This window comes from Saccopteryx bilineata, chromosome 6 (assembly GCF_036850765.1).
Source record: "Saccopteryx bilineata isolate mSacBil1 chromosome 6, mSacBil1_pri_phased_curated, whole genome shotgun sequence".
Taxonomy (NCBI): domain Eukaryota; kingdom Metazoa; phylum Chordata; class Mammalia; order Chiroptera; family Emballonuridae; genus Saccopteryx; species Saccopteryx bilineata.
The window spans coordinates 33,848,839-33,862,016 of NC_089495.1; the positions used below are offsets into that span (position 1 = coordinate 33,848,839).

At 39.1% G+C, this 13,178-nt stretch overlaps 1 non-coding gene across 1 annotated transcript; it reads left to right on the plus strand.

Moving 5' to 3' along the window:
• Positions 1-1,257: 1,257 nt before the first annotated feature.
• Positions 1,258-1,364, plus strand: LOC136309743 (U6 spliceosomal RNA). Its single transcript, XR_010726393.1, has one exon. It is a non-coding gene; the product is annotated as a U6 spliceosomal RNA (small nuclear RNA).
• Positions 1,365-13,178: the final 11,814 nt, after the last annotated feature.

Genomic DNA, 13,178 nt, shown 5'->3' on the forward strand with positions numbered 1-13,178 from the left:
ATCCCCACCTCACACCAAAATAAATTTCAGGAAAAGATTTAATTAAATTATAAAAGAAACAGAAGAAAATATAGACACATTTTTATTTGCTTTGGAAACAGGAGAAGCCTTCCTCAGCATTGAAGCAAAAGCAGAAAACAGCAATAAAAAAGACAGATTTGTAAAAGCGTTTTAATAATAGTAGATTACAATAAGGCACAAAATGAAAAATCCATTAAGATAAGACTTTGGGGGGAAGATCAGGTTTGGGGTTTCCACGGACCATCTCTGAACTGATTTGATTTTGGACATTGATATTTGTAGAAATGACTCTCTTTGTTCAAATAAACTCAAAACAGATATACCTGTGTGAAACTGAGGGTTGATCACAGGTTAGAGATATATGTTTGGGACAATTCAACATATAGCTAATGGTTAAATCTACGAGAATGGATGGGATTACCTAGGAATGATAAAAGAAGTGGTCCCCAGAACCTTGTAGAACATTGGTATTTTAAGAGACATTGAAGAAGAAAACCTAGGAAGACTCTTAGTTCTCTCAAGGTAGGAGATATTCCAAGTCAGGTTTATCTGGTGGCCTAGATAATACCTAGCACTGTGCAGGGTGTGTGCTGGTTATTCAGTACACACCCATTTGATTTTTGCCAGTTGTTTCTTAAATTTAATTAATTTAAAAATTAGTGAAGTCATAAGATTCAAAGTCAACAGGTATAAAAGGATATTTTCTTGGTACCCTCATCCTCTATTTTTCCTCCCTAGGATCAATGAATGTCAACACTTTCTGGTCTGTCCTTTCACAGATATTTTATAAATATGCAAGCAAATAAGAATATATTTTCTTCCCTTTTTAAAACCTCTGGCCTGATCTGTGGTGACATAGTGGATAAAGCATTGACCTGGAATGCTGAGGTCAAGGCACATAGGAGAAACAACAAGTTGATACTTCCTGCTCCTCCCCACCCCACCCCACCCCACCCTGTCTTTCTCTCTTTCAATCTCTCTCTCTTCTTTCTAAAATCAATAAATAAAAATCTTAGGGGAAAAAAGCCTTTTGGTTTCAACTCCTTGTTTTAATTGGCACAATATTATAGAGATTGTGTCACATCGGTAAGTAAAGAGTGTTTTCATTCATTTTTATGATGGCAGTATTTCAATTTATAGTTGACTATAATTTGTTTAACCAGACCCTTTGTTATAGCTACATAGGCTTCTTACAATATTTTGCTTTAACTAACAATGCTGGAATAGAAAACTTTGGCGCTTGCTTTGGCAGCACATATACTAAAATTAGAATTATACAGAGAAGATTAGAGTGTCCCCTGTGCAAGGATGACACACAAATTTGTGAAGCATTCCATATTTAAAAGAAAAGAAGAAGAAAACTTTGATTGCAAGTCATTTGATGGTGGTGGTTTTAAAATGTGTCCACCTGATCAGGTTGAACCTTGGACTTCACAATTCCTTTCCTTGTATGTTTTCTGCTAGAGTGGGACGCAGGAGACGTTTTTGTCACATGAGATTGGAGGACAGAAGTGAAGATGTTTTTATCTTTCTAAACATACTCTACATTAAGAAAGAAATTCTACATTTACAGCTTTCATTTCTATATTTAAATAAATAGTCCCTTTGGAATTTGCCTATGTATTTCCCCATTAGTTCCAAGACCATTTATTGAATACCCTATTTATCCTCTATTGATTTTAATGCCATTTTCATCATATTATACATTCCTATAATTGTTTGGGTCTATTTGTAGATTTTCATCCTTTCTACTGATTTGTGTGTAATGGTATTATTTCACTTATTGACATTTATAATACTTTAAAATATCTAGTTGGGCCAATCCTCCTTAATTACTCTTGCTTTTTTAGAATTTTATTGGAAAATCTTGTATTTTTTTTATACAATGTTTAGACTCAGTTTGTCTAATTTAAAAATCCACCTATCATTTTTTTAATCAGCATTATATTAAATTCATAAATCAACTTAGTGAGGAGGATGATATCTTTATGATATTGAATCTTACTAGTTAACAGCACAGTATACTTTCTACTTAATAACTTTTTCTTTTGCTTCTAAAAGTAAATTTAAATTTTTTGTGTGTGGAAATTGCACATTTATTAGTGAGTTTATTTCTAGTTATTTTATATTTTTATGAGACAATTGAAATACATTTTTTCTTCTATTATATTTTCAAATTGGTTATAATTTATAGATTTTTTTCCCATTGTAATATTAAGTCAGACACACCTGAACGGTTGCAGGCTGGTTATTGTTCCTCTTTTATACTTCTCAGTAAGTTTCCTAGGCAGCCTTAAAAACAGTAAATTATTATTGCAGCTCTCTTGCAAATTTCTCTCTTAGTCTCTCAGTTCCAAGATTCCTTAGCAGGATCACAGATGGTGTCCCTCTCTGCTGGTATTTTAGTCAAATCAAGGTTTTGTTTATGCTTTTTTTTCTGTGGGCCAAATAGTGGAGATGTTTTTGGTTAAAATTGAAGTTTGATCTCATCAAGTCTCCAAACTGAGCAGCCAGGATGCTGGCCAGCAGTGCTGTTATCTGTCCTGGGGACCCCACGGGTGTAGAGAATTGTGCAAGTCTGTAGAAACTGCTAAGGCCATATTTTCATACCCTTTTGTGAACTGATACAACTTTGCAGTGCTGAGAATATAAAAATCACTCCGATTTTATCCCATTAATTAATTTAAAAAGGTTAGAATGGCAAAAGATGAGATCACACATCTAGTCTAAAGCTTTCAGTTTATAGGTGAAGGCAGGCATGTTAAAGAAACTATAGTTAAAAAGTGATGCTTCAAAATATTAAAAATAGAACTACCATATGACCCAGCTCCTCCGCCTCTGGTTATTTATCTGAAAAAACCCAAAGCACTCATTGCAAAAAGACATATGCACCCTCCTATGTTATTTACAATAGCCAAGATATGGCAGCAACCTAAATGTCCATCAGTAGACAAATATATAAAGAAGAGGTGGTATGTATGTGCTATATTACTTGGCCATAAAAAAGAATAAGATTTTACCATTTGAGACAACATAGATGAATCTAGAGCAGTGGTCCCCAACCTCCAGGCCGCAGACTGGTACCGGTCCATGGGCCATTTGGTACCGGTCCGCAGAGAAAGAATAAAGAACATATTATTTCCGTTTTATTTATATTTAAGTCTGAACGATGTTTTGTTTTTTAAAAATTACTAGATTCTCTCTGTTACATCTGTCTAAGATTCACTCTTGACGCTTGTCTTGGTCACGTGATACATTTATCCATCCCACCCTAAAGGCCGGTCCTTGAAAATATTTTCTGACATTAAACCGGTCTGTGGCCCAAAAAAGATTGGGGACCACTGATCTAGAGGGTATTAGAAATAAGTCAGACAGAGAAAGACAAATACCCTATAGTTTCACTTATTTGTGGAGTCTAAAAAACAAAGGAAATTAACAAACAAAACAGAAACAAACTCATAGATACAGAGTACATTTTGCTGGGTGTCAGATTGGAGAAGGGTTGTGGGGATGGGTGAAAAGGGGGAAGGAATTAAGATGTACCAATTACCAGTTATAAAAACAGCCATGGAAATGGAAAGTACAGCATAGGAAGTATATTCAATAATAGTGTAATAACTCTGTATGGTGAAAGGTGGGTATCAAGGTGATCACTTTGTAAGTTATATAAATATCTGATCACTATGTTGTTCTACACCTGAAATTAATATGTCAACTTTAATTGAAAAATTAAAAAATAAACTATAAACAACAACAAAAGTAATGAATTAAAACTGAAGACTTCAGATGCCAGAGCTGGTGCTAGCTCTTCTAACTTAAACTGTCCTCTCTCCTTTATCTTGAAATGTCTCAACAGGTCAAAGAAGCCTTCTACAACAGTCATTGTTTTCCACTGTAAGCACCAGAGTGCAAAAGACCTGGTCAACCACAAAATGTACTCATTGGTAAGTCAGACCAAGTGGCTATCTTTGACTTTGTTTATTTATCTCTAGACCTTTTTATAATCTAGCAGTTCTCCAAATGTGCTCCGGGGACCCCTGTGAAATGGCAACACCCCCTCAGGAAGTCTGCAAGGTCAAAACTATTTTTATAATAATTTTAAAACATTATTTGACTTTTGTACTTTCATTTGCTCAGGTTTTCTAAAATTTTCTAAGAAAGTAGGTTTAGGATGCAAATATATATGCGCATTTTTACAGGTTAAATATATTTGTTCTCAATACTTTTATTGAGCTCTTACGGTCTTCAGTTATACTTGTTATAATCTCTTTAACCTCATTATTATCCAATAAACTGTTATTTTCAAATCCTGAAGTTTGCCTCTAACCTATGTGGAAACCCAAGAAGTAAACATATTTTGTTATTTTGATTTACAATCATTATTTTTTACTTTAAAAAAATTTTCTAAAATTGCTTTAAAAATAGTTTGTTAATTAAAAAATAAAAGTATTATGGTGCCCATTAAGTAGTGCTGTCACGTGGAGACCATTCCTCTCAATGTTTATGGAAAAAAGAATTAAATATTTTAAATATAAGTATGATAAACTCTTTAAAAGATAAAAGTTATTTGTTACAGCTTTTCATATTAGAAATGAAAAAACCTCCAAAACACCTTATAGAGTTAGTTATCTTTTTTTTCTTTTCCACGTGAAAGGAGGTGAGACAGAGAGACAGACTCCTGCATGCACCCAACTGGGATCCATCCAGCAACACGCATCTGGGACCAATCTTCTGCCCATCTGGGGCCATGCTTAGAGCTATTTTTAGCACCTGAGGTGGAGGCTCCATGGAGCCATCCTCAGCACCTGGCCTGATGAGCTCAAATCAATCAAGCCATGACTGCAGGAAAAGAAGAGAGAGAGAGACAGAGAGAGAAAAGGGGGAGGGGTGTAGAAGCACATAGGAAAAGCAACTATCTGCTTCTCCTATGTGCCTTGACCAAGAATCAAACCCGTGACATCCACATGCTAGGCTGACGCTCTACTACTGAGCCAACTGGCCAGGGCTGGAATAAATTATCTTTATGTTGACTGGAGAAATGCCAACAATAGTTGAAAGGCTTACGAAATCTTTACAGTTTGATGTGGCTGGATGAAAAGCCAGTAAAGGAAATCATGGTAGTGTCACCTTCCAATGACACAATACTGTGTTGCATAAAAGATTTGGCTACAAATATGATAACTGAGTTAATATCTTATCTGCAGAAATGGTACTTCTGCTTTACTAGTCAGACCAATCTATAGACGTGGCTGGGCTTGCTGTTTTGCATGTATTCATTCGTTACCAAACCCAACTAAAAATCATTGACGATCTGATGGGAATACTTGGCAACAAACAGGAAGTGTTGAATAACATTTTGAACCTTCTGGTTTATCCTGGAACAAGTCTGTTGACATTTTGCATTGGTGATACAATAGCCAAGGTGAGTGAAGCCTCTGGCGCCTGGACATGAATCGAGGCAGTGGAATTAACGTTGTACTAGCCGTCTCTGTGTCCCTCACGACACAGTTGCAGCAACAACTCGGTTTCACTTAGGAATGTCCTTGATCAAGCTGTAAAAGTTGCCAATTTTATTGTCTCAATTCCTTGAATACGTGTCGTTTTAATTCTTCCACATGTCAAAATGGGGAGCATTTGCGCGGAAGTATGATGGTTGTCTCAAAGAAAAGGCACCTGGGCGACTTGACAGACGTGACCTAAACAAGCTATTTTGGCCACAGAATGTCCTTATTACTTAAAAGAACAGCAGACATAGAAGTTCTGATTATTCAGAGTTGGATATTTGTCAGACATTGTTTAGAAAATTCACCAAGTGAACCTTTTTTGTTTCAAGGAAAATAATTTACAGTTTTTCTTCCAATGATAAAGTTGAACTTTCAGGGCAATTTACAATAGTGTAAAAACTTGAAATCACCTCCATGAGTTTGATAGCTTCCCAATACTTTCCTTATAAATAGATGGTGATATTAATAAATTCTTTTGTATTGTTTGAAGCATGTCAACATTTGGAAGATCTGTTGTATATCTCAGTAAATAAAAATTTTCCAAATGAAAAATGTGTGATGTTATTGAAACATTCATGAGTAAACTGTTTATTTAAAGTTCAAATGGACCAATAGATTTTAATGTAACAAAGTATAAAAGTTCATTATAATGGTTTCTGATTCTATATTGCAGCTATTAAATACTATAACTTGTCAAGTTTTGGTGCAGTATCAAAGAATATCCTCAGGCCTGACCTGTGGTGGTGCAGTGAATAAAGCATCAACCTGGAACACTGAAGTCCCTGGTTTGAAACCCTGGGCTTGCCTGGTCAAGGCACATATGAAAGTTGATGCTTTTTGCTCCTCCTCCCCTTCTCTCTCTCTTTTTCACTCTCTCTCTTCCCCCTCTCTAAAATATGAATTAAAAAAATATCCACAAGTATCTGAAAAAACTATTGAAATACTCCTCCTTCCTTTCCCAACTGTCTTTCTGTGTGAGATTGGGTCTTCAAATAGGACATAAAACAGGGTTGATTTCCTCTTTCTGTGTGGATATTATTGTTGGCATATGAAGACTGGAACCACTGCAGCCATTTGGGGCTCATGAGGAAAACCAGTCTAGTGAATGAGCCATTGTGGGGACAATGGCAGACATAAAGGCAACTTGGCCCTTGGTGACATTGTTATTCTATAAAACTAGCCCTGCCACTGCCTAGTGTCTAGATTTCTCATTAGATAGCTAATATATTTCTATGGCTTAAGCTTTTTAATGAAGGTTTACCTTTGCTTTTAGCAGAAAATATCCAAACCCCTCTGGATATTCATATAGATCATTTTTTCTTGCCCCGACGCATCCCATCTGGTTCTTCATTCTCTGGTTTCCTTGAGTGAGAAGACAGAGTAACAGAGTGAAAATCACAGGTTTTTGACCCAGACTGCTGGGTCAAAAGCCGGGTTTTGTCACATGTTAGCTGGTGAGACAAGGGCAAATTATTGAACAAGCTGGACCTTGGTTTCCTCAGTTATGAAAGGTGGCCAATAAGGGGCTAAATTTCATGAAGTTATGACAAAAATTAAAGGAGCTAATGCACTTAAACATTTAAAACATTTGGAACAGTTTTCACCTTCTTCACAATCCATAAAAGGAGGATTCGGACAAGGTGAACTTTGGTGAATGGCATGTTTGGTCACAAACTTTGTTTAGATCAAAACATTAGGTTGAACTATCTGAACTTACCAGTAACCCAGCATTTCATTCTTATAAAAACAGCAATTTCACTTAGTTCAATCTACTACCCCTGGAATTGTGTTTTAGAGCTGTGAAAGACAGCTTGCCTTCCTTCCTCCCTCCCTCCCTCCCTCTCTTCCTTCCTTCCTTTCTTTTTTCTTTCTTTATTTTTCAACTACAGTTTATATTCAATATTATTTTGTTTTAATTTCTGGTATACAGCATAATGGTTAGACAATCATATACTTTACAAAGTGATCCACCAAGCCCTGGCCAGAGAGTTTGGTTGGTTAGAGCATCATCCCGAAGTGCAGAAATTGCTGGTTCGCAGCCCAGTCAGGGCACGTACAGGAACAGATCAATGTCCCTGTCTCTCTCTCTCTCTTCCTTGCTCTCTAAAATCAATAAAAATAAACTAAATTGATCTAAAATCAATTTAAAATATTCACTGAAATAGACGGTAGAAAAATAATGATCCCCTGATATGTCAAGTATGCACCTGGCACCATCCATAGTTACTACAATATTATTGACCATATTCCCTAGGCTGTACTTGACATCCCTGTGATTATTTTGTTTCTACCAATTTGTATTCTTAGTCTCTTCATCAGTTTCACTCAGCCTCCAACCACCGCCCCTCTGGCAAACATCAGTCTGTTCTCTGTATCTATAAGTCTATTTCTATTTTGTTCTTTAGATTCTACATATGAGTAAAATCATATGGTATTTGTCTTTCTCTGAATGACTCATTTTACTTGGCATAAAACCCTTTAGGTCCATCCATACTGTTGAAATGGTGAGATTTTGTTTTTTGTGAGTTTTTTTTTTTTTTTATGGCTGAGTCATATTCCATCGTAGATACATACCACAGCTTTTTTATTCATTCCTGTATTGATGGGCATTTTAGTTGTTTCCATATCTTGGCTATTCTAATTAACATTGCAATTAACCTAGGGGTTGCATGTATTCTTTTAAATTAGTGTTTTGGGTTTCTTTGGATATATCCCCATGAGTGGAATGGCTGGGTCATAAGGCAGTTCTATTTTTATTCTTTTGAGGGACCTCCACACCGTTTTCCACGGTGGCTGCACCAGTCTGCATTCCCATCAACAGTGCAGGAGGCTGCCCTTCTCTCCACACCCCAGCTAGCGCTTGTTATTTGTTGATGTATTGATGATTGTCATTCTGACAGGTGTGACACTTTCTTCTTTTTTCTTTCAGGAAAAACTGGCAGTTCCAGGAGAGGAGCCACCAGGGAGTCTCTGCACAGACAGACTTATATTTGGGCACCAACAGCTGAAAATCAAAACAAGCAAATGAAATTGAGTGTACATGGTTTTAAAATGGCAATGTGCTGTCTAAATAGTTTCTGTACTTTACAGAGTGATTCCGGATATTTTAGGTCTCTGCCTGGCTCTGCACATAACTATTACAGTATTACTGACTGCATGTCTTAGGCCGTACTTGCCATCCCTGTGACTCCTCTGTAACTGCCAATCTGTGCTTCTCAATCCCTTCGCCTTTCTCCTTGTTTGTCGTAATAGCAGTCTTTGGAGCCTCATCCATGAAAAAGATACATTTCAATAGTATATATTTGACGTTTCAGTTTTTCACTTGAAAAAAAAACACAAAATGTAAGGGAATCAATTGGCAGCAACATAAATAAATTTTATTCATCTCGTGATCCTGGGTGGAATATGTTTTCTTAAGCTTTTAAGAGCCTGCTAACTCAGGTGTCCTTTTCACTAAATTGGTTTAAATGTAAATTAGAAGATAATTCCACAGTAAGAAATGTGGCCTTTTGACACCCTCCCCATGGGATAATAACATACCAGCCACCAGCTAAACTGAGCTTGATTTTTTTTCAAAACATCAAGAATTTGGCAAATGCTGTGCTGACCCATGTCCAGTGAAGGCCAAGCACGGGAGCCCCCTGCCCCCTGCCCCATCACCTCTCTGCCCATTCTACCAATGGCACAAATTGCAGAGCTAGGCTCTGTGGCCCAGAAAAAGAATGTGATGGCCTCACATTCCTTCACAGTCCATTTCCCCTTAGGACAGGACAGGGCGCCACCAGGTTTCCAGAGGCAACACCCCTCCCCTTTGATGCTTACAAGGGAGAGAGCAGGCTCCCAGGTGTGGCCTCTCCTCCAGTGAGCAAACCTGGAGGTGATGAGGGGGTTAAGGAGGAGCTTCCGTGTGTGGGCCGGGAGTGGGGGATGAGGGAAGAGATGTGAACACTCAGAAGTCCACTCTCTGTGCAGACGAGCCGCTTTCCGTTTGGAATCCGTGTCTGTGCCCTAGAATTCTGATGTGGGCCTATTCATGCCCATGGAAACTGCCCAAGGAGCCCTGGCATGAGGCCACGTGGTGAACTACACTTGTACCAGGAACGGGGCCAGCTCAGGAGCTCCCTGGTGGTCTGAGTCCCAACCCAAAGCTCCCTTTTGTTTCCTGAATGGCTTTTATCCACAGCTTTAGGAAACCAGTATTAGCAATGTTAAATGAGAAACGATCACGAGGTCTGTAGGGACCCCACGCTCTGCCTCAAAGCTTGGCCTTCAGGACTGGCACCCTAAGCCCAGTGTCAGGAGACCTTGGCTTCGGGCTGAGTGGAGTCTGACCAGACCTCCCAGAGCTTGGCTGTTCAGGACTTCTGTGCTCACTTTTCTTCTCCCGTCTTCCTCCTTCCCCACCCCCAACCCCTTCCAGGGAGACACACACACACACCCATAATGGGAGTTACCTCTGGGGAGGGGAGGGAACAGTATTGGAGAAGGAAGAAAGGCTTTATTTGCAATATCCTATTTCTTTCATAAAATTAAAGGTCTCTATATATTTTTTAAACTTAATACAGCACTTCAGATGTTAACAGTAGTGAAATTAGTCATACCTTTTTTTCTTCTTTTATGTGTTTCTCACACTTCTAATGAGCATATTTTTCTCTTCTGATCAGAAAAATAAATTTTAAGCGTGAGTTGAGCAACAGTTTCCACAGGGCGCTGTGAGACAGGTGCTCTGTGGAGAGAGATTTGGACACAGGCCCTGCGCTTTAGAGAGAAACGGCGCTGGAGGGCACAAGCTGTGTGTACAGAGTCATTGAGGGAGCAGAATAAAAGCATTTAACAAGATGGAGCATAGAATGAGGCTCTGATGTTATGTGTTAAACTCCTGGCCAGGTCAATGGTAACTATATAAGTAGCATGAGGAGCGGGTGCCATTTTCAGATTGCACTTCCATCAAAACGTTAGCCCATCATCCAAAAAAGGGTTATAATAGCCCTTCTTGTGCAGCAGACTTACAAAGGAGGAAGCAGAGCAACAGAAGGAGAAGCCACGTCCAGGACACACAGCAAGGAGGCACTCTGAATGTAGCAGCAGCTGAGGGACATTGCAAGAAGCCAAGAATCAGATCAACTAGAACCAGGGCTCTTTGCTTGATGTCTAAGGCTCTATCGTTTGCTCAGTGAGAGCCAGGAGGGGCGCAGTGAAACTTGAGCGGATAGTCTTTTTATCTTTATATACCTGAGTTGTGTACAGGAGAATCCATTTAATACATTAGCTCTCAGAGTGTAAGTTCACTCTCAGGAAACACTTTTGTTACTTTAAGATAGTCTCAAGTTAAATAAGCTGGCCAGCTATTGTTGAAGGTTTTAACTTCCCCTGCCACAATTCACCTTCTAAGAATGCATAAAACTGGGTAATTAGTCCTGCCTTCTTGATTTACAGAACGCTATTTTGATAAAGCGTGTATTTCCCAGTGGTGGCACATGTTACAAAAGCATCTGGTGTCATTCCACCATTCCACCATTGAGCACACATGGTATACACCAGGCACTGCAATAGACACTAGAATGCCGTAATAACTGGACAGAGACAGCCTGTAAGGCCGCCACCACCATCGTGGCCATTCATATGCAGGCTCTCATTGAATTCAGGCAGACGGTAAAGAAATGGTGGAGTCGGAGGATGGTGCGCCATTCTGTTTATTGGTGTCTCACCAAGACAGGCGATCCACAAGAGAAGCCAAGGGAAAAACAGAAAACCCACTTTTCCCATGAAGGGCAAGGGATCAGGGAGGGAAGAAGGAAGAAATCCTCCTGCCCCTCTCGGTGGTGGGGGCAGAATCTCCCTTCCAGTAAACACTAGCAAGACAGCGGCCCCTCCCAATCAGGAAGGCGACCTGCCAGCTCACAGACCACTATATCTGGCATTGCCCGGTCCCCAATGCAAACCACAAGCGAGCACACATATACATCACATTTACAAACTTATTTGACCAACATGGCCCCTGCCAACCTAGAGGCATTCCCTAAACGGGTGTTACTGTCCTTTCTTTTACAGTATAAACATTCTACCTGGCCTGCACCAAAAACTCAGAAGCATCTTGACATTGTGGAGAACGAACTATTTTCTCCATTACAATTTATTCCTAGGTGAAACCAGCTGATACAGGTTGGGAAGGTTAATTTTACATGTCAACTTTGCTAGGTCATGGTGCCAGATATTTGGTCAAACATTATTCTGGAAGATCCTGTGGTTTTATTTGAGGGGGCGGGGGTTGAGATGAAAATTGAAATCAGTGGATTTTGAGTAAAGCAGATTCCCCTCCATGATGTGGGTGAGCCTCATTTAATCGCTTGAAAAAAACAAAGACTGACCTTCCCTGAGCAGGAAGGGACTCTGCCAGCAGATGGCCTTGGGACTTGAACCCTGTCAGCTTGGGTTTCCCGGCTGCTGGACTATACTGCACATTTTGAACCTGTACCTCCTCAACTGTGTGAGACAATTCTTCAAAATAAATTATAAAAATCAGATATTTGTATTTGATTCTGTTGGTCTTGTTTCTCTGGAGAATCCCGACTAATACATATGTACACCCATAAAACCTCACACAACACCCGTTCAAGACAGTGAAATGGCAAGAAGAATTGGGATTAGAGAGGGCTCACAGCTTACCCCTAAGGCTTACCCCTGTCGGTGAAAATACATGAGTGATAGTGGCTAAAGTTGAAAAAACTCAGAGATAATCTAGATCTGTGGTATTCAAACTCTTGTTTCTCAAAATCTTACATAGAATTCCAATATACCAAAATGGGATAAAGGAACTTATTTCAACTGTCTTACTCTCATCCCACCCCTCTCCCCCAGGCATCCCTGTATGCACAACTCCTGACTTTGAATGTTCCAGATTATTGTGTATATATAGGGTTAATGTATATGCTCCCTAATAACGTATTCTTGCATGCCCCTCGTTTTATTCTTATTGTAGTGCCACTCAAGTCTGTACCGACATTATATAGATATAAATTCCTATTCTCGAAGTTCTTGAACAACTGTAATAAAACTTACAAATTCAATAAAAAAAAATTACTACCAAACTAATAAAATTTAATAACATTAATTTAATTTGCCAAATGATGTTGGTTTGCTCAAACGAAATTGCTACTGGTAATATAAAGATGAGAATGACTTCCATGGAGAAGGTTTTTGTGTGTTTAACATGCCTATTCCTTTTGTTGTTAAAATTAGTGAGCATGAGGCCCCTGACATCGTTTAGATGTCACTTGTGAATACTGCTGAGACCTCATCAGTGCTTTTCTGGGGATCTTATGGAAATCAGCATGATGTCTGACCGAAGGGAAGATGAACATGAACAGACACCAGGCTCTGGCAGTGGAGGCAGCCCTTGGTTCAAGTGGACAGCCGAAGGAGTCGGATAAAAGCTTGTATGTATTGTCAACACAAAAAACTAATAGAAGAAAAAGGCTAATTAGTGGGTCTTAGTGAAAGATGTACAATGTTTTTACTCTTGTGACTTTTTTTTTTTTTTTTTTTTGTATTTTTCTGAAGCTGGAAACAGGGAGAGACAGTCAGACAGACTCCCGCATGCGCCCGACCGGGATCCACCCGGCACGCCCACCAGGGGCGACGCTCTGCCCACCA